We start from the raw sequence: 22,200 nt of genomic DNA, 5'->3' as shown, positions 1-22,200 counted from the left end.
TATATGTCCCAGCTGGTGCAGACGGTATATACTTCTACAGCATTATTCATTATTTAACTGAAATTCAAATTTAACTGACGTTACTAAACTGGTATTCTTGCTAAGGATGTAAGCAGAAAGGAAATTTAAAAGCTGAAATAATGGTAGTACACTTAAGTATGATTGCTAAACTTGGAGATTGCTAGGCCATGTCATTCTTGTGTGTGTGTGTGTATATATATATATATATATATAACTATTTATAGATAATATATTCATACATTATCTCTCTATATATCTATAAATGGTGCATGCTCAGTTGCTTTAGTCGTGTCTGACTCTTGTGACCCCATGGACTGTGGCCCACCAGGCTCCTTTGTCCATGTGATTTCCTGGGCAAATATATTGGAGTGGCTTGCCATTTCCTTCTCCATGGGACCTTCCCGACTCAGGGATTGCACTTACTTGCGTCTCCTGGATTGGCAGGCGGATTTCTTACCACTGAGGCACCAGGGAAGCCCCATATATGTGAAGATATATATCTCTGTAAATATATAAAGATATATAATGCATAAATATAGATTTAACTTGATCAGCCAGGTATTTGCCATAACCGAAGAAAAGGCTGCCTGTGTTCCTTCACTTTGTGGTTTGAGGAAACATAGCTGAATCTACAAATTCAGGATGAGAATGTTGTTGCCTGTCCTGCTAGTCAGGCCTAATTGATGTATTATCAAAGGCCCAATTCAAGCCTGCTGTCTTTCCAGGGGCCCTAAGCCCCACCTTGCTTTCCTGCCTTCCTGGATCCTGTCTGCGTAACAATTCTTCTATTGATTTCTCAGGCTTCACCTGGAATTTCACCTGGGTAAAGCTGGCAGGATCAGATGAACATTTCAAACACAGAAATAGCTCATATCTAGACGGGTGAGTAAAGGCTATGATATCGGTTCTTAACCGTGACTTTTGCCTGTAATTTAGCTATCAACCTCATTTCTGTGAGCTCAGACTTAAGGACCATGTAACACAAACCTCAAGTTTAGAAGAAATTAATTTGGCTCTGTGCCTGTTCCCGTAGATGGGAAAGTGGAACTCCCTTTCTCTTTTCCGCGGTACACAGTTTTGACTTTCATTCTATAAATCTCCAGTCGTCTTTACTGTCTTTAAGGTGCCTTTGCTTGGCTTCTAGTCCTGCCTTGTACACCAGTGACAGAGCCAAGGTAACTGAGTCATGGAAACTGCATACTAAGTTGGGCAAAAGGAAAGGTAAGAGATCATCTGCTGGCTTCTGATTGTATTCGCAATTGAGAAAATTGACAGGGCCTGAGTGATGGGTCAGCCATTGCTCTTCTTCAGATAATCAATTAAGACCATGTTTCCTCTTAAAGTCTTTGATTTGGAAAAAGAGGTCTAAAGACATTTTCTATTAAGGTAACTCCCCTGGAAATGTCTGCATTGTCTCCTAGGGGAGGGGAGGTCAATTACTACCCAGAATTAATATATTTCTATAGGAAAAAAGGTTATTATTAGCCCTACCTATAAGGCATAACTTTTAATGATTGAAAAAATAAATTTGAAGGATTAGATGACTAGATCTGTTTCTACAGAATGACATTCACAGTTAAAGTTACATGAACTATAGAGGGAGAAGTGATTAAGAATATTAATAATACATATACATGCACAAGTATATCAAGCTTGCTATTTGCATTAAGGCAGTATAAAATTATTATAAAAAACAAAATCGAGGATCATAAAAAGCAAAGATTAATGTATATATAAATCAGATACTGTCTCATAAAAAGTAAAGGATGAATATTACAGTATACTTAAAATATGCTTCATATTGTATAAATAATTTAATGCAGACTGAACCCTAGAATAATTTATGCCCTGATCCATATGAAAGACACATTAAATAATTCAAACATACATGAGGCACTTTGCACAAATGTATGTGTGTATGTTGAATAGTACATTTTACTCCAAGGTAGGGGCTGGCAAATTATATCTCATAGGTTGGATATCTGTTTTTGTAAATAAATTTTTATTAGAACAGAGATACATTCATTTGTTTCTGTGTTATCTATGGATCTTTTCACACTACCCCATAGACATGAGTAGTTTCAATAGAGATAATATGACCCATAAACATATTGGTAGAATAGAAATTTATCTGGTCATAAAAAACACTAAGACATGTTTATTGTATCTCTAACTATAAAAAACATTAAAAAATCATATTTTTTAAACAATTTCAATACATGAAAATCAGTTTAGCTCTTCAGTGTTGACAGAGAAATAGAAAAGAATGCCAGGTACTGAGTGAAGAGTTTAACGTGTGTGGAGACACATAGGAAAACACAATTTCTGGTATGTCCACTCCAATTTTCTTCTTCTCTTTATAATTTTACACATATTTTCCTCCTCTCATTTTTATTATTCTTTTTCTAGCTTCTCCTTACTTATTTCTGTTCTATCTTTCCCCACATTTTCTACATATATTTAAGTAGAAGATTCATGTAATAGATAAGGAATTTTTTATGTAGAAGACTTAAAACTTTTCACCTCTGCTGAACTAAAAAGATAAGCTGAGTAAGATGAATTGGCCTCTTGATAGTTTTCCCTGACTTTTGTTTGATGTTATATAACAGCAAAGCAGGAAAAAGTCCATTCTGGTTCAATATACTTGTAATAAGCTTTGGCTGTAACTCTGGTAATTTTTAAGATGCTAGAGATTAAATGACAAATAAGGTAGGTTGAGATCTCTTGTACTCTCTTGTATATCTTGTACTTTCCTCGAGGTGGTTAGAATTAATTTGTACTTTGTATGTGTAAGTGTGTGTATTTGGATCTTTCTCTGGACTGTCATCTCCATGAAGACAGGATGATATTCACTCTGCTCACATTTTATTCTCAGTGCCTATCCTATCCTAGATCCTCCATGAATATTTACCTACTTGGATGAATAACAGAGAGTCATCATATAATAATTGAAATGACAAGCTCATTTAAGTCTTAGCTAAGTAATTCTAGCAGTAGTTTAAAGTTTAGATTTACGAAGGATCATACCAGAGACTGTGAGTTAGAGCTTATCATTTTCCATGACAGAAGATTGAGAAAATTATTTCATTAAAACATTAACTGAACATGATTTATAGGCCAGATGTTATTTTTAGTATTGGACAATTAAGACAATTGGAATGCCCATGAAATGTGTCATGAGTTTGGATTAGAAAACTCAAAGAAAAGTATTGAATGGACAAGGTGGTTGAGAAGAGCATTGAGTGATGAAAAGGAATCTGAGTAGAAGAAAGAGTATTCTAGTTTGTGGGAGTAAATAAAGGCAAGGATGGAAAGAAAGCTTGCTGTCTTAGAGACTAGCTGGCAAATGGTCTGCTGTGAGAACGGCATTCAGGAAGTTAAAGCTTAAACTACCAAGAAAGGTGGCAACTTGCTTACTCTGTCAAAGAGCAATATGCGTGAAATATTACTCAGCCACAAAAAAGAATGAAACAATGACATTTGCAGCAACATGGATGGACCTAGAAATTGCTACACTGAGTGAATGAAGTCAGACAGAGAAGGAGACATATCATATGATATATGTGGAATCTAAAAAGAAATGATACAAATTAACTTATTTACAAAACAGAAACAGACTCGCAGGGAAGGGATAGTTAGGGAGTTTGAGATCGACATGTACACACTGGTATATTTTAAATGGATAACCAACAAGGTACAACTGTATAGCACAGGGAACTCTGCTCAATGTTATGTGGCAGCCTGGATGGGAGGGGAGTTTGGGGGAGAATGGAAACATGTATGTGTATATGTATGTGTATATGTATATGTATATGTACATGTAAGGCTGAGTCCCTTTGTTGTCCATCTGAAATATCTCAACATTGTTGACTGGCTATACTCCAATATAAAATAAAAAGGTGTTTTTTTTTTTTTTTTTAAGCAAGTCATAGGCAAGAACTGAAAGTTTTCAGTGGCTATAACATATGTTTCTATTTTAGAAAGATAAGTCTGTGTATCGGGAGTAGGCTGCAGATAGGAAATCTGGTAAGAAGCATATGGTAATAGCTCCAAATAAAGACAAAAAACACTGAACTAGTCAGTTCACTATGGAGGAAGAGAGGAAGACAAACTACTAGGACACTGAAAAGAATCAACAAATTTGCGCATGGATTGAGTATTAGGAGTGAGCTGGAGGTAGCACCACTGAAAGATTCCAACTGCCTGGTACTTTCCAAATATGAAAGAAGATGGAACCTATTCAGGATTAAAGACAGCAGGGCCCCTGTAATGGGTTAAAGCACAGATTAGATAACGTTCTCTCAGAATGCACTTCAGTTTACAAATACTTGAAGATGAACTATTTTGGACTTAGTGAGAGTCAGAGTCTGTGTGTTGTATAATATTTGTCTTCATTTAACATTGAGAAGTTGCAGTGCTAAGAAGAGGAATTATGACTGTGAGAAAAGGAAAACCAAGGCTGTCACTTGGATTGCCAATTACACCATTAAATTAGCTGAGGAAGTCTTTCAATACCAACTTTCCTAATGGCAGTGAGTCTGTAAAACAGAAATCTAAATGAACTATAATCAATTTTTGTTTCCACACTTGTTGAACCAGGAATCAATTAAGTGCAGTTCTTTTTACAGTAAGTTGATACACTGGTTATAATCATATGAACTAAGATATCAAAACACTGATAGGATTCTCAATACAAATATCCATCTATTTTCTTCTTTTTTTAAAGGGATAATATTTTTTATATTGGCATATATATGATTTATAATGTTATGTTAGTTTCTGGTGTATAGCAAAGAGATTTTGTTCTACATATACATATATATTTTTCAAATTCTTTTGCCATATAAGACTATTGAGTAGAGTTCCCTGTACTATATTTTCTAAAATTATGGGGAAAATGATGTCCTGAATAAAATGCATAGATAATTTAAATCATCATTTAAAGTGCTAATTGGATTGTATTTCTTTAATAGAACTGGGTAGCAAAGAGGATTTAAACCTCATTCTTTCAGCCACCAAACAATCATAATAACACCAGATTGTAGAAGACAAGGGGAGGAAATAAAAGATAGGTGTTTACCTGATAGGATCCTAATATTGAGTTTTTTTTTTAATATAAAAGAAATTTGATATTTCTTGTGTAGGAGAACAAAATAAGATATTTAAGTAACTCATCAATCTGCAAGTATGAAAGGCGAGAACCAGAAATAAATGCTTCTCCAGCCCAGCCTGGTTCTTTGCCCCAGAATAGTTGCCACCTTCCCCCATGCCCTCAGGTGTGTCTTTTAGTTCTAAACTATCTGCTTTGATCCTTTTAGACAGTCCAGATTTGCTGGGATCTGTTTGAACAATTCCCATGTGCTTTTGTGCTTTTCCCCATCATGTAATTGGGATTCTGCATTGTTCTAGGAGCTATTCCTATCAATTCACGATAGGTACTTTCAACGTCATGACAGTTTCTAGGGATGAAGTGATGAATGAGACAGATGTCACAGTCTTTGGTGGTGGTGGTTTAGTCGCTAAATTGTGTCTAACTCTTGTGACCCCTTGCACAGTAGCCCGCCAGGCTCCTCAGTCCATGGGATTCTCCAGGCAAGAATACTGGAGTGGGTTGCCATGTCCTTCTTCAGGGGATCTTCCCAACCCAGGAATCAAACCCAGGTCTCCTGCATTGCAGGCAGATTCTTTACCAACTGAGCTATGAGGGAAGACACAATTACAGAAAACTAACCAAACTGAAAGTGCTTCACTCAATATGCCAGCAAATTTGGAAAACTCAGCAGTGGCCACAGGACTGCAAAAGGTCAGTTTTCATTCCAATCCCAAAGAAAGGCAATGCCAAAGAATGCTCAAACTACCGCACAATTGCACTCATCTCACACGCTAGTAAAGTAATGCTCAAAATTCTCCAAGACAGGCTTCAGCAATATGTGAATTGTGAACTTCCTGATGTTCAAGCTGGTTTTAGAAAAGGAAGAGGAACCAGAGATCAAATTGCCAACATCCACTGGATCATGGAAAAAGCAAGAGAGTTCCAGAAAAACATCTATTTTCTGCTTTATTGACTATGCCAAAGCCTTTGACTGTGTGGATCACAATAAACTGTGGAAAATTCTGAAAGAGATGGGAATACCAGACCACCTGATCTGCCTCTTGAGAAATTTGTATGCAGGTCAGGAAGCAACAGTTAGAACTGGACATGGAACAACAGACTGGTTCCAAATACGAAAAGGAGTATGTCAAAGCTGTATATTGTCACCCTGCTTATTTAACTTCTATGCAGAGTACATCATGAGAAATGCTGGACTGGAAGAAACACAAGCTGGAATCAAGATTGCTGGGAGAAATATCAATAACCTCAGATATGCAGATGACACCACCCTTATGGCAGAAAGTGAAGAGGAACTAAAAAGCCTCTTGATGAAAGTGAAAGTGGAGAGTGAAAAAGTTGGCTTAAAGCTCAACATTCAGAAAACAAAGATCATGGCATCTGGTCCCACCACTTCATGGGAAATAGATGGGGAAACAGTGTCAGACTTTATTTTGGGGGGCTCCAAAATAACTGCAGATGGTGACTGCAGCCATGAAATTAAAAGACACTTACTCCTTGGAAGGAAAGTTATGACCAGCCTAGATAGCATATTCAAAAGCAGAGACATTACTTTGCCAACAAAGGTTTGTCTAGTCAAGGCTATGGTTTTTCCTGTGGTCATGTATGGATGTGAGAATTTGACTGTGAAGAAAGCTGAGTGCCGAAGAATTGATGCTTTTGAACTGTGGTGTTGGAGAAGACTCTTGAGAGTCCCTTGGACTGCAAGGAGATCCAACCAGTCCATTCTGAAGATTGGCCCTGGGATTTCTTTGGAAGGACTGATGCTAAAGCTGAAACTCCAGTCCTTTGGCCACCTCATGTGAAGAGTTGACTCGCTGGAAAAGACTCTGATGCTGGGAGGGATTGGGGGCAGGAGAGGAAGGGAAGGACAGAGGATGAGATGGCTGGATGGCATCACTGACTTGATGGACGTGAGTCTGTGATGGACTTCAACTCTCTCCGGGAGTTGGTGATGGACAGGGAGGCCTGGTTTGCTGCAATTCATGGGGTCGCAAAGAGTCAGACACGACTGAGCGACTGATCTGATCTGAACCAAACTGATCACATGGACCATGGCCTTGTCTGACTCAATGAGCCATGCTGTGTAGGGCCACCTAAGATGGACGGGTCATGGTGGAGAGTTCTGACAAAATGTGGTCTGCTGGAGAAGGGAATGACAAATCACTTCAGTGTTCTTGCCTTGAGAATCCCATGAACACTAAGTATGAAAAGGCAAAAAGATATGACAATGAAAGATGAACTCCCCAGGTTGGTAGGTCACAGTCTTTAAAGGGATGAAAATCAAACATTAACAATAATATTGAATGGTCATTGCACCCAGTTATGTGCCCATTATAGAGGTGGCAGAGAGGGAAGAGAGATTGTGCCTGTATTATGGGTACTGGAAAGGCGTCATAGAGTAGGAAACTTCCAGGCTGTGTTTTCAAAGACTAATTCAAAATTTCAGATTCAGCAGAAGGCAATATGGGGAGATTGGAAGTAGGTATTCCAGGTGGAAGGACAAAAAAAGACATGAAAAAGTTAAAATTGGCACACATCTTATAACTAGACCTCTGTATTAGTTCCTTTTCCCAAGTCCCTATTCTTAAAAGTTGCTGAAGTCCCATTTTCCTCCCAAAGAATTGACTTCTGCCTCTGAATATCAGTCCTTCCTGGTAGTGGCCTTTAGAGTTCTCTGCTGCTGCCTTTCAGTCCTAGATCCTGATCTGAACGTCACTTGCCCCAGATTTCTGCATCTGCTTTCTATCTTGGATACTGATTTGCCTGAACTGAGATACTTTGTAAGTATTGAATACCAAGCCATGCCTGCTTTGTAGATCAAGCTCTCTCCAAAGTAGAAAGTTTAATTAAGGATTCAGGTGCAAGTGATTTATAAAAGAAGGCTCCCTGGAGAATCAAGTCGGGGAAGTGGGGAGTGGAGGAGGGGAAAGAAGAAGAAACCATGCAGTCGTGTGATTTCAAGTGTAGCTCAACCTGATCCCACAAGGAGCTCTGGAGTATGAATTTCAGAGGCTGTCTTATTTGGAGGCAAAGGAGTAGGGATTTTGTACCCTTCAAGCAATCAGTTATTGTCTATGGGTAGACCTGGCACTCTGTATGTTTGTGGGGACCTAACCATTAAATTAAAAGATGCTTACTCCTTGGAAGGAAAGTTATGACCAACCTAGATAGCATATTCAAAAGCAGAGACATTACTTTGCCAAAAAAGGTCTGTCTAGTCAAGGCTATGGTTTTTCCATTGGTCATGTATGGATGTGAGAGTTGGACTGTGAAGAAAGCTGAGTACCGAAGAATTGATGCTTTTAAACTGTGGTGTTGGAGAAGACTCTAGAGAGTCCCTTGGACTGCAAGGAGATCCAACCAGTTCATTCTAAAGGAGATCAGCCCTAGGTGTTCTTTGGAAGGAATGATGCTAAAGCTGAAACTCCAGTACTTTGGCCACCTCATGCGAAGAGTTGACTCATTGGAAAAGACTCTGATGCTGGGAGGGATTGGGGGCAGGAGGAGACAGGGACGACAGAGGATGAGATGGCTGGATGGCATCACCGACTCGATGGATGTGAGTTTGAGTGAACTCCGGGAGTTGGTGATGGACAGGGAGGCCTGGCGTGCTGCGATTCATGGGGTCGAGAGGAGTCGGACACGACTGAGCGACTGAACTGAACTGAACTGAACCTACCAGTTACTTGCAAGTGAGGTAACTCCAGTAAACAAAGGTGAGCCTCTGAAAGTCATAGGTTCAGCAGTCAGAAGATGGTGAATGCTGGGATAAGGTGGCTCAGTGGTAAAGAATCTGCCTGCCAAGGCAGAAGAAGTGGGTTCAATCCTTGAGTCAGGAAGATCCCCTGGAGGGGAAATGGCAACCCACTCTAGTATTCTTGCTTGGGAAATCCTACGGCAAAGCCTGGTGGTCTACAGTCCATGGGGTCACAGAGGAATCAGACATGACTTAGTAATTGAACAGCAGCAAGGGAAGTACTGCAGCCTCAGTTGAAGCTTCCCCACGTGCATGCCTGTGATGCCTAGTGGGCAAGGATGCTTCAGGTATGTGAATCTCCTGGGATTTTTCCTTTCTCCTGGAATTAGCTAGGGTGTGCTGTGCCATGAGATGCCTGCATTCCTGGAAAGTTCTAGACCCTTCCAAGACGACAAAACTGAAGATGTTTTTACTGCTTCGGAGGCTAGTAAAATTTCAGATGAGCAGAGAGCTTTTGGTTTATATCAAAATACAATTCCGTGTTGAATACAGAATTTGAAACTTTAATATGCACAAAATAAAGGTAAGATTGATCTTTGGATTTGAAAAGCATAGGCTACTTCCTTATAGGTATCCCAAAGCAGGGTAAAGTATTTCCAGGAAATCTTGTATTCAGATTTATTATGCTTCAAATTCAATCTTTCTGATTAGATGGTTTATTCTTGCTATAGTATAAAAGCAAGTATAATACAAGGGTATACAGCTCAAATAACTTTTTGCAACTTCATCCAGAATTTTAAAATATTTTAAAGCATTAGGCTTGTACTACAGAAGTGCACCAGCAGTGACAGACCGTGCAGAAGCCTGGGCTGAGAGGAGCCACCCCTCGCCCAAGGTCAGGGGTGGCGACTGAGAGGAGCTGCGGCGGCCGGGAGGAGCTACCCCACATCCACGGAGCTGTGGCTGCGACAGCGCAGGAGGGCCTAGAGGATCTACTCCACGTTCAAGGTCAGGAGGGGTGGCTATGAGGAGATACCTCTTGTCTAAGGTAAGGAGCAGCGGCTGCTCTTTGCTGGAGTAGCCGTGAAGAGATAACCCACATCCAAGGTAAGAGAAACCCAAGTAAGAAGGTAGGTGTTGCAAGAGGGCATCAGAGGGCAGACACACTGAAACCATAATCACAGAAAACTAGTCAATCTAATCACACGGACCACAGCCTTGTCTAACTCAGTGAAACTAAGCCATGCCTTGTGGGGCCACCCAAGATGGGCGAGTCATGGTGGAGAGGTCTGACAGAATGTGGTCCACTGGAGAAAGGAATGGCAAACCACTTCAATATTCTTGCCTTGAGAACCCCATGAACAGTATGAAAGGCAAAATGATAGGATACTGAAAGGGGAACTCCCCAGGTCAGTAGATGCCCAATATGCTACTGGAGCTCAGTGGAGAAATAACTCCAGAAAGAATGAAGGGATGGGGCGAAAGCAAAAACAATACCCAGCTGTGGATGTGACTGGTGATAGATGCTGGTCCGATGCTGTAAAGAGCAATATGGCATGGGAACCTGGAATGTTAGGTCCATGAATCAAAGCAAATTGGAAGTGGTCAAACAGGAGATGGCAAGAGTGAACGTTGACATTCTAGGAATCAACAAACTAAAATGGACTGGAACGGGTGAATTTAACTCAGATGACCATTATATCTACTACTGTGGGGAGGAATCCCTTAGAAGATATGGAGTAGCCATCATGGTCAACAAAAGAGTCTGAAATGCAGTCCTTGGATGCAATCGCAAAAACAACAGAAGGATCTCTGTTCATTTCCAAGGCAAATCATTCAATGTCACGGTGATCCAAGCCTATGCCCCAACCAGTAATGCTGAAGAAGCTGAAGTTGAACGGTTCTATGAAGACCTACAAGACCTTTTAGAACTAACACTCCCAAAAGATGTCCTTTTCATTATACGGGACTGGAATGCAAAATAGGAAGTCAAGAAACACTGGGAGTAACAGGCAAATTTGGCCTTCAAATACAGAATGAAGCACAGCAAAGGTTAATAGAGTTTTGCTAAGAATGCAGTAGTCATAGCAAACACCCTCTTCCAACAACACAAGAGAAGACTCTACACATGGACATCACTAGATGGTCAACACCGAAATCAGATTGATTATATTCTTTGCAGCCAAAGATGGAGAAGCTCTATAAGTCAGCAAAACACAAGACCAGGAGCTAACTGTGGCTCAGACCATGAACTCATTGCCAAATTCAGACTTAAATTGAAGAAAGTAGGCAAAACCACTAGACCATTCAGGTATGACCTAAATCAAATCCCTTGTGATTATACAGTGGAAGTGAGAAATAGATTTAAGGGACTAGATCTGATAGACAGAGTTCCTGATGAACTATGAACTGAAGTTCGTGACATTGTACAGGAGACAGGGATCAAGACCATCCCCATGGAAAAGAAATGCAAAAAAGTAAAATGGCTGTCTGGGGAGGCCTTACAAATAGCTGTGGAAAGAAGAGAAGCAAAAAGCAAAAGAGAAAAGGCAAGATATAAGCATCTGAATGCAGAGTTCCAAAGAATAGCAAGGAGAGATAAGAAAGCCTTCCTCAGCTATCAATGCAAAGAAATAGAGGAAAACAACAGAATGGGAAAGACTAGAGATCTCTTCAAGAAAATTAAGATACCAAGGGAACACTTCAATCAAAGATGGGCTCGAAAAAGGACAAAAATGGTATGGACCTAACAGAAGCAGAAGATATTAAGAAGAGGTGGCAAGAATACACAGAAGAACTGTACAAAAAAGATCTTCGCACCTAGATAATCATGATGGTGTGATCACTGACCTAGAGCCAGATATCCTGGAATGTGAAGTCAAGTGGGCCTTAGAAAGCATCACTATGAACAAAGCTAGTGGAGGTGATAGCATTCCAGTTGAGCTATTTCAAATCCTGGAAGATGATGCTGTGAAAGTGCTGCACTCATTATGCCAGCAAATTTGGAAAACTCAGCAGTGGCCACAGGACTGGAAAAGGTCAGTTTTCATTCCAATCCCAAAGAAAGGCAATGCCAAAGAATGCTCAAACTACTACACAATTGCACTCATCTCACGTGCTAGTAAAGTAATGCTCAAAATTCTCCATGCCAGGCTTCAGCAGTACGTGAACCATGAACTTCCAGATGTTCAAGCTGGTTTTAGAAAAGGCAGAGGAACCAGAGATCAAATTGCCAACATCCACTGGATCATGGAAGAAGCAAGAGAATTCCAGAAAATCATCTATTTCTGTTTTATTGACTATGCCAAAGCCTTTGACTGTGTGGATCACAATAAACTGTGGAAAATTCTGAAAGAGATGGGAATACCAGACCACCTGACCTGCCTCTTGAGAAACCTGCATGCAGGTCAGGAAGCAACAGTTAGAACTGGACATGGAACAACAGACTGGTTCCAAATAGGAAAAGGAGTACATCAAGGCTGTATATTGTCACCCTGCTTATTTAACTTATATGCAGAGTACATCATGAGAAATGCTGGGCTGGAAGAAGCACAAGCTGGAATCAAGATTGCTGGGAGAAATATCAATAACCTCAGATATGCAGATGACACCACCCTTATGGCAGAAAGTGAAGAGGAACTAAAAAGCCTCTTGATGAAAGTGAAAGAGGAGAGTGAAAAAGTTGGCTTAAAGCTCAACATTCAGAAAACTAACATCATGGCATCTGGTGCCATCACTTCATGGGAAAAAGATGGGGAAACAGTGGAAACAGTGTCAGACTTTATTTTTGGGGCTCCAAAATCACTGCAGATGGTGATTGCAGCCACGAAATTAAAAGACGCTTACTCCTTGGGAGGAAAGTTATGACCAACCTAGATAGCATATTAAAAAGCAGAGACATTACTTTGCCAACAAAGGTCCATCTAGTCAAGGCTATGGTTTTTCCAGGGGTCACGTATGGATGTGAGAGTTGGACTGTGAAGAAAGCTGAGCGCAGAAGAATTGATACTTTTGAACTCTGGTGTTGGAGAAGACTCTTGAGAGTCCCTTGGACTGCAAGGAGATCCAACCAGTCCATCCTAAAGGAGATCAGTCCTGGGTGTTCATTGGAAGGACTGATGCTAAAGCTGAAACTCCAGTACTTTGGCCACCTGATGCAAAGAGTTGACTCATTGGAAAAGACCCTGATGCTGGGAGGGATTGGGGGCAGAGGGAGAAGGGGACGACAGAGGATGAGATGTTTGGATGGCATCACCAACTCGATGATGTGAATTTGAGTGAACTCCGGGAGTTGGTGATGGACAGGGAGGCCTGGCATGCTGCAATTCATGGGGTCACAAAGAGTCAGACACGACTGAGTGACTGAACTGAACTGACATGGTAAGTAGAAAATGTGTAAAATACATGCCTAATTTTCTCTATTATATTTGTGTGAGGATTATACTAGTGATTTTCTCTCCTTTCTCTTTCTCTGAAATATTAGAAAAGTTCAAATTATGGGAGTTATAAAAATGTACACTTGTACAGCTCTATAAGATAGACAAATGATAACAATGTATTCATATGGCAGATATTTGTTGAAATCAACAACTTTCAGGCCAAATTAGAAAGCTACCATTGATTCAACCCAGTATCTGGCAGGCTAAAATGATATTCAAAATTACTAGCATGGTATGGTTACTGCTATGAACCAAATGGGTTAATTTGTGCTTCAGTTCAGTTCAGTTCAGTGGCTCATTCCTGTCTGACTCTTTGTGACCCCATGAATTGCAGCAGGCCAGTCCTCCCTGTCCATCACTATCTCCCAGAGTTCACTCAAACTCATGTCCATCGAGTCAGTGATGCCATCCAGCCATCTCATCCTTTGTCGTCCCCATCTCCTCCTGCCCCCAGTCCCTCCCAGCATCAGGGTCTTTTCCAATGAGTCAACTCTTCGCATGAGGTAGCCAAAGTACTGGAGTTTCAGCTTTAGCATCATTCCTTCCAAAGAACACCCTGGACTGATCTCCTTTAGCATGGACTCGTTGGATCTCCTTGCAGTCCAAGGGACTCTCAAGAGTCTTCTCCAACACCACAGTTCAAAAGCACCAATTCTTCGGTGTTCAGCTTTCTTCACTGTCCAACTCTTGTATCCATACATGACCACTGGAAAAACCATAGCCTTGACTAGACGGACCTTTTTTGGCAAAGTAATGTCTCTGCTTTTGAATATGCTATCTAGGTTGGTCATAACTTTCCTTCCAAGGAGTAAGTGTCTTTTAATTTCATGGCTGCAATCACCATCTGCGTTGATTTTGGAGCCCCAAAAGATAAAATCTGACGCTGTTTCCCCATCTGCTGCTGCTGCTAAGTCGCTTCAGTCGTGTCCGACTCTGTGTGACCCCATAGATGGCAGCCCACCAGGCTCCGCTGTCCCTGGGATTCTCCAGGCAAGAACACTGGAGTGGGTTGCCATTTCCTTCTCCAATTCATGAAAGAAAAAAAGTGAAAGCGAAGTCGCTCAGTCATGTCCGACTCTTCACGACCCCATGGACTGCAACCTACCAGGCTCCTCCATCCATGGGATTTTCCAGGCAAGAGTACTGGAGTGGGGTGCCATTGCCTTCTCCGTTTCCCCATCTATTTCCCATGAAATGATGGGACCAGATGCCATGATCTTCATTTTCTGAATGTTGAGCTTTAAGCCAACTTTTTCACTCTCCTCTCTCACTTTCATCAAGAGGCTTTTTAGTTCCTCTTCTTACCATGGTTTAAATATATTCTATTTTTACTCTATTTCTTGGAAAATTGGTAATTTATGTACAATAATTCTTACCTAATGAGACTATTCAATTATACAGTTTCCTGTCATTCTGGATAAGTGGGCACTGGCTATAACTTTGTTTCCATCATACCATTTGTGATGACGTCATACTCCAATTTTGAAGATAATTTTATTTATCACACCGGAATTAGCCAATGCCTGGAAAGGTTACATCTGTAAAGTAAACATACAACACTATGGAGCCCAGTGGAGTCCACATGATTTGTTTACATTTAACATTGATTTTTTTAAAACCTCATTTCCCTGTTTTGTTACAGATGGCAGTGGAAAAAACAATAGAATCTCTGAATGAAAAAAATCCCCAGATTACTATGTTGTAAAAACGGGTCTTTGACATTTTTCCTGTTCATCTAGGGAGATGGTGACATCTACTTTGTTATCATTGCCTCTGGTGGTGGGAGTGCAGGTCATTCATGTCTTGATGCTTGGATGTTTCTTCAAACACAGAAAGGTGGCAGATAAAAGGAAGGGACACGTGGCATTGGCATGGACAGCAGCTGTCAACGGGGGGAGTGATTATACTATTTACACACGTTGGTGACTATAGACTATTTTCCTTCATGTTCTAATTTTGATAACTTTATGCAAATAGCAGGGAATCATTAGTATTTTCCTTTTGTTCCCAACAAATCTCTGTGATACTGCTGTGAGGACAATGCTGCTTTTTGACTTACCTTGTTACATTTGGATGATACTAAAGAAAAATATCTACAATTGGTCAAACATTTTATTACTTACCTTGGTACACTGATAGTTTTACAAGCTTACTTCAGATAGCAGAGTATGAGCAAGTTTCTAGAAATGTCTCTGGAGTTTTATTTCATAATCTTGAAATCATTTGTGGGTTGAGTTCGTCAAGTCATACTTGACTTAAATGGCCTGTAATTAAAAAAAAATTTTTTTTTAATATGTTCTACTTATTGGTTGGATCTTTGTTTGCTCTTTTATGCAAAGGCTAGAAAAAGTTTTTCCCATTACTCCTAAAAGATATAAAGATTTAAATTAGAATTTCACAAAATATCAGGTGCATTGTCACCTTTTAATAGACTCTAAATGTGGTACATAAGAGATGTTCTTTTAGCAGTTACTACGAGATATGAAGTTGGATATTGACTTATTGATACATTTTCTTATTAAAGCTGTATGTTTTATATATTTATATACACAATGTATTCTTACAAGTGTTTGCGGATATCAGAGAGCAAGCATTTTAATTTCTCTACCAAGTGAAATGTTTAAGTGAGTGAGTTCTTCTAGACCAGACTTGACTTCCCAGTTACACTGGGAGTAACTTGAGTTGCAAAAGCTACATTTTAAAGTGTTGAAATATGATGCCTAGAAGCAAGGATCACTGATGGACTTTATGAGGCTTATTCAGGATCTCTTAAGAGGCACTTGCCTTGGGAAGTAGTTAATAGCACAGGCTGTCATATCCAACTGCCTGTTCATCAGGAATTCCTCTTGGCTCCATCTATAAAATATATCCAGAATCTGACACCTTTTACCATTTCTGCCGGCACTCTTCCTGGACACCATCACCTCTCACTTGGATCGTTGCCATAATCTGCTAACTGATTACCCTGTTTCTATACTGCTCCCTGTAGGTTCATTCTCAATATAGCAGCAAGAGAAATCCCTTGAAAACATGTCAGGCAATGTCATTCCTTTGTTTAAATCCTGCACTAACAGCCCACATCACCCTGAATGAAAGCTCAAATCATTACTACGGCCTTCACGGTTCTACATGACTTGTTCTCTCTCCCCATTACCTCTTTGACCTCCTGTCCCATGAACTCTGCCTCTCCTTCCTTGTAGTCCTTCTCCATCCCCACTGACCTCCTCACTCTTCCTGCCTCATAGCTGAGATCTCTCCATCAACTACTCTCTCACTTCTATCCATTCTTTGTGCAATGCTTCAGATGTTTTATTCTCACTGAGATTGCCCTTGACCTCCTTATCTTATCCCACCCTTGATCTCTTCAACCTATTTTTTCCCCATAGCACTTATTCTGTTGACCAAAAGTTCATTTGGGTTTTTCTGTAGTTTCTTATAAATGTTAAGATGTTACACAAAAACCCAAATGAAAGTTTTGGCCAACCCAATATTATTTTTATATCTTCCTTTATTTCTCTTCCACTAGAATATGAACTTCATGAAGAAAGGGGTTTTGACTGTTTTGTTCACTGAGCTACCCTCAGGAACTAGCACATTACAGATGTTCGATAGATGTTTGTTGAATGAATTGCTATTTTATGACAGTGGCAGAAATGAGTGCTTGGATCACTGTAATATGTGCTACCACCTTCTGTTGAAGTGTGTTAGTATCTTTGGGGGGGGGGCATCAATAAATAGCTCCCCGTGCTTGGTTTAGGTCTAAAGCAATTGATAAATAAAGCTTAATTTCAGGGGAAAGAGGGCAAAAATATCACCTTATTACTGAAAGGACAGTGAAAGAACATGCATATGTCTGTAGGCAAGTCAGTTAAGTCAGTGATCTAATACTGAATCCCCCGATTAGGTGTATATATATATATAGCTACATAGCAATACTGGACCATGGAAAATCTCTCCCAACAGGAGCAGAATAAGTTCATGGAGAGAAGAATTCCCACTCCTCAGAATAAGGAGACAGAAGGAGCTGGGCTATTCATCCAGTTTCTTTCTCCAAATTAAAAAATAGCATGTTTTCCTTCTTGGAGGTGAGTATGAGATGGAGCAGTTGAAGTGAATATAGAAGAATGTGTGGTGAGAGTATGGAGAGAGGCTGGAAGTGTTACTGTCTTCATCCAGAAGAAAACATCAAGTATGGAAAAGAAGAATTTTCCCTGAATGATACCTGTATTATTCCTCTCTTAAAATTGTTTTTGGCTAAAAGTAATAGATTTAAGATATTTGGAATGTTACTGTTGCTTTCAGAAAACCCATGGAGATAGAAAAAAGTCAGTCAATATGCTTGGAATGGAAAGAACTGTTCAAAATATAAAACTGGGATCAAACCCATCAACTGTCAAAGAAAAGTTAGGAGAAGGCTGTGCTGTTAAAATAAGGATCCATCAATAGCGCCACAGTTCTAGTAATATTGCCAGTGTTTTCGAATCACAGACCATTCCTTTGGGTTTTCTTCAAGGTAATGAGAGGCACATCATAAAGAAAACACAGATATATATGGGTGTTATGTCCCAAACATAGGAAATATAATAGTGCACAAAATAAATATAGTTCTTACCCTTATATGGGGAAGGTGTATAAGTAGATGTCAAGTGAAAATAAAATTATCAATAGTACCAGACAGGTATGCATATTGAAGTTAAAAGTGAGAAATAATCAATGTTTACAGATTGTTCCTCATGTTATAGGCACAGTAGCAAGTACAAGGGGTATAAAAATAAAAAACAGTCTTGCCCTTAACAAATAGAAAATTTGAAATGGAAGAGAAAAATAAGCAGAAAGTTAAAATAAAGTTTTAAATGTACTATATGTTGGCCTGTACATGGACCTTTAGTGACCCAGAGAAAGAAAACTTAATTCAGGTTTAGCTTTCAAGAAGGCTTCTTAGAGAGGCGAGTTTAAGTAATTGTATAGAAATAGCAGATGAAAAAAGAAAGTAAATTGAAAGATTTGAGATGCCCACTCACAATATAAAGATAAAGAGATGAAAACATGGAGAAAGCTAAGAGATAGATAGGATAATATCAATTTCCACATACGTGTAATTAGAGTAAAAGGAGGAGAGAATAGAAAGGATGAAGGGAAAGATGAAAGTGAAGACTTTTCCAGGAAAAAGTGATTGGTGCCCTCAGATTTTAAAAAGTCATATTTATTCTTGCCTCCAAGAGAATGAAATAAAGCCATGTTAAGACACACAAAGACCAAGTGTTTATCACCCACAGACTTCTGAAGAATGTACTCTCAACGATGAAGTTCAACACAGAAGAAAAGAGTGGTTGCAAAAATCATTGATAACAAAGGAGCAAGGACAAGCCAGAAAGTTTGTGTGTGAAGATCTCGGGAAAGAGAGAAGTGGAGAGAGACCCAGGGGAGAGGTAAGTGGAGGCCTGTGATGGGCTACTCTTGTCTTTCCTATGGGCTTTATCTAAAGGTTCAGGGAATGATGGAATGGTCTTAGCAAGGTAGTGACATGGTTAGATGTGCCCTAGTAAGATCCCTGCCAGGAGGGTTGAGAATGTTGGAAGGAAAGAAGGCCAATGTCATGAGGTCAGTTAGAGGTTGTAGGTGTAATTTAGATGAGAAGAAATGAGGACCTGAGTGAAAATGAGACAAGGAGGAAAGCAAGCAGATTCTGGAACTATTAAAGAGATAGAACCTCAGGACTCAGGAATGATGCTATTGGGAGAAAGATAGGAAGCATCAAGGATGTAACTGTCTTGTTACAGCCATTTCAGTTGAGTGCAACTGTATTGGAGGAGCCATGGGAGGTGACAATGGGAGCACAGATAACATGAGAGTTCTTACATAATAATAAGAACTCATCAATGAATGGGTGATGAGACTTAGGACTTAGTCCTAAGCTTAGGAGAATCACTAGAGGAAGACCAGAGTGAAGGAAGATTTTAGGATGGGAGCCTTATTAGCAAGTTTACAAGGTAATGTTGTGAAGTTGCTCAGTCGTGTCTGATTCTTTGTAACCCCATGGACTATAGCCTATCAGGCTTCTCCGTCCATGGGATTTTCCAGGCAAGAGTGCTGGAGTGGATTGCCATTTCCTTCTCCAGGGGATCTTCCAGAACCAGGAATTGAACTCAGGTCTCCCACATTGCAGGCAGACGCTTTACCGTCTGAGCCGCCAGGGAAGACTACAAGGTAATAAGTGGAGACCAAAGAAGAAGGCAAGTGTTAAAGGTAGAGAGAGGATGAGAGATGCCTGGTAGAATAAGGGCCTGGGGAGCCAGGAGGTAGAGTATTATATACAAGGAAGGATAGGGGAAAAGGCAGATGTAAGAAACTCACAACTCTCTCCTCCTCTGAAAGTAGCATCAGAACAATGATGAATAGATTAGTGATTCAGTGTGTGAAAATATGGGTAAATAGTGGACACATTCAGGCAGGTCCTAAACAGCATAACTAACAAAAATAAGCATTTTTTTCAAGATAGGTGCAGTAGACCTCTAGTGGTCATAAAGAATATCCAGAAATCTAATGGCCGAGAACAAAATTGGAATAAAATGTCTAGGGAAAATTTATTTACAAAAGAACAAACAGATAAAAGCATTGCTCTACAACACTGTAGGTCCTGTTGTATGTAATCTTTGTTGTGTTCAGTTTCTTATCAATATGGTTTAATGGCATATGCTTTATGAATTCACTTTTATAATTTACTACTAAGAGTGAATGGCTTATGAAAATTAAACTAGTAATCTTTTAATTATGATTAAAACTTTAAAAATAAACCTGCAGGAATTGACTGATTACTTATGTGCAGAATTTCATGTACAAACTAGATAAGATAAAAGTATTTATTCATTTTTAAGAGAAAAGGAGAGACAAATATAAACAAATGAGCTCTTGATTGCCTAAGTCACAGATATGACAAAAAGAGTTAATTTAAAAACAACAGTAGAAACAGGGTTTTTAAAAAATTGAATAAAAATATACAACTATAAAAAGAAGAATAGAAAACTATTTAAATCCTTAATTTTCATAATGATATCCTGTTGGCAGATTACTTTGAGTAGGCTCAGGGAAAAATTGCTTGTTGATGTAAAATATGATTCTTTTAGGAGCCTGAGTGTTTTCTTTTCACTTTTGTAAGAATAGTTGATTTACAAAGTTTTGTTAATTTCTGCTGTACAGCTGAGTGTTTTCCAAAGGAGATCAAATTGAATGTATTCTCAAGTTAGGCACAATCAAATAAGATGTTTTGCACCTCCTCCAAGTTAATTAAGCTGCAAAAGATTCCAGTTTGTGAATCAGGGAAGTACTTTAGATGCCTTCTTAGATGTACTTCAGCTTTTCCATTACAATACTTTTAATCAACAATATACAGTGTCTTGGGTAGATGAAAACTATTTAAGAGTAGAATTATTTGGGGGAATTGTAAACAACTGGTAAGTGGTAGTGTGAGAGAGTAAGGAAATATTGAGGGTATAGATGGGTAAACTTGTCTAATCCACCTTTGCAGAACATACAAATCCAAGTTAGCAGAATTGAAAGCCTCTTAGTTCTTTGGAATTTCTTGTTTGATATGTTCAGTTCATACCACTATACTTGAGAATAACATTAATGATGTTATAATTATCTTCACACTACTTAAAGGTACCATATACAGTTGTTGGCATTCTTTACTGACTGTAAGATGCCTCAGATTTAGTCATCAGGCATCATCATCTATTAAAATGTTTTGAATTTGACAGGAATAGAAGCAGTAATCTGGAAGCAAGTAAAAATGATTTCCAAGCAATACATAGACACCTATAGTATAAGTATCTTTTAAATATACAGCCGTCCACCAGACTTTTTTTTGGATATGACTCTATTTTAATCCTTGCAGTATTCTTAGGAAATAACAATGTTTTCTGTTAGATTTATTTCTTCTGCCTAGCTTTCTGCTACAAATAAAAAGATGATTCTTTCCTGTTCTAAAAAAGTTTAAATAACAAAAAAATAAAAAAGTTAAAATGTGCATTAAGAAAATTTGGCCAATGATCTTTAATTTCTGATAAAGCAAAACCATAACTTTAGGCATGCAGTTCTTTTCCTGATCATTTGTGAGACTCTGGTTTAACAAGAACCTTAACTTTAGTAGAACGAGGGGCTCAGCGCTACCTTCACCTCATGCAGAAGAGGCTGCATTGCTGCTTGCTAGTGGCGGGTGCAGGCATCTGCGCTGCTTCTCCGTTGGGGGAGTTACCGTTGGGCTCGTAATCTGTGGGTTTTAATTTTTTATTTTTTTTCCTCCCGGGTATGTTGCCCTCTGAGGTTCCAAGGCTCGCCACAGACTTGCCAGTGAGAGTGTTTCCTGGTGTTTGGAAACTTCTCTCTTTTTAAGACTCCCTTCCCAGGACAGATCTCTGTCCCTACCTATTTTGTCTCTCTTTTTATCTTTTATATTTTTTCCTACCTCCTTTTGAAGACAATGGGCTGCTTTTCTGGGTGCCTGATGGCCTCTGCCAGTATTCAGAAGTTGTTTTGTGGAATTTACTCAGCGTTCAAATGTTCTTTTGATGACTTTGTGGGGGAGAAAGTGGTCTCCCCCATTCTATACTCCACCATCTTAGGTCCGCCATCCATAGGGTGGTTTTATCCCTAGCTGTTTAAGGAATCTCCATTGCGTCTTCCATCATGGCTATATCAATTTACATTCCCAACAACAGTGCAAGGGTGTTCCCTTTTCTCCACCCCCTCTCCAAGATTTATTGTTTGTAGACTTCTTGATGATCGCTGCTCTGACCAGTGTGAGGTGATATCTCATTGTAGTTTTGATTTCTCTAATGATGACCAATATTGAGCTTCTTTTCATGTGTTCAAGGTTCTTTTATGTCACAGACTCCTCTGAAGCTCAGGAGCCCCTGGGAGGCTCCTGTACC

The 22,200-nt window shown here is 39.5% G+C and overlaps 1 long non-coding RNA gene across 2 annotated transcripts in view; it reads left to right on the top strand.

Annotated features, from left to right (window-relative positions):
• The first annotated feature begins 839 nt into the window (after positions 1-839).
• LOC133249369 (uncharacterized) overlaps positions 840-22,200 on the top strand; it is a 359,376-nt gene continuing 338,015 nt past the window's right edge. For both annotated transcript variants that reach the window (XR_009736925.1, XR_009736924.1), the window contains exons 1-4: positions 840-903; positions 1,145-1,242; positions 17,234-17,355; positions 18,547-18,699. This is a non-coding gene — a long non-coding RNA (uncharacterized LOC133249369). The remainder of the gene's footprint in view (positions 904-1,144; positions 1,243-17,233; positions 17,356-18,546; positions 18,700-22,200) is intronic.

This window comes from Bos javanicus, chromosome 6, assembly GCF_032452875.1.
Source record: "Bos javanicus breed banteng chromosome 6, ARS-OSU_banteng_1.0, whole genome shotgun sequence".
Taxonomy (NCBI): Eukaryota; Metazoa; Chordata; class Mammalia; order Artiodactyla; family Bovidae; genus Bos; species Bos javanicus.
Note: the sequence above shows the minus strand (reverse complement) of the source record. Positions and strands in the feature narration are given on the sequence as shown.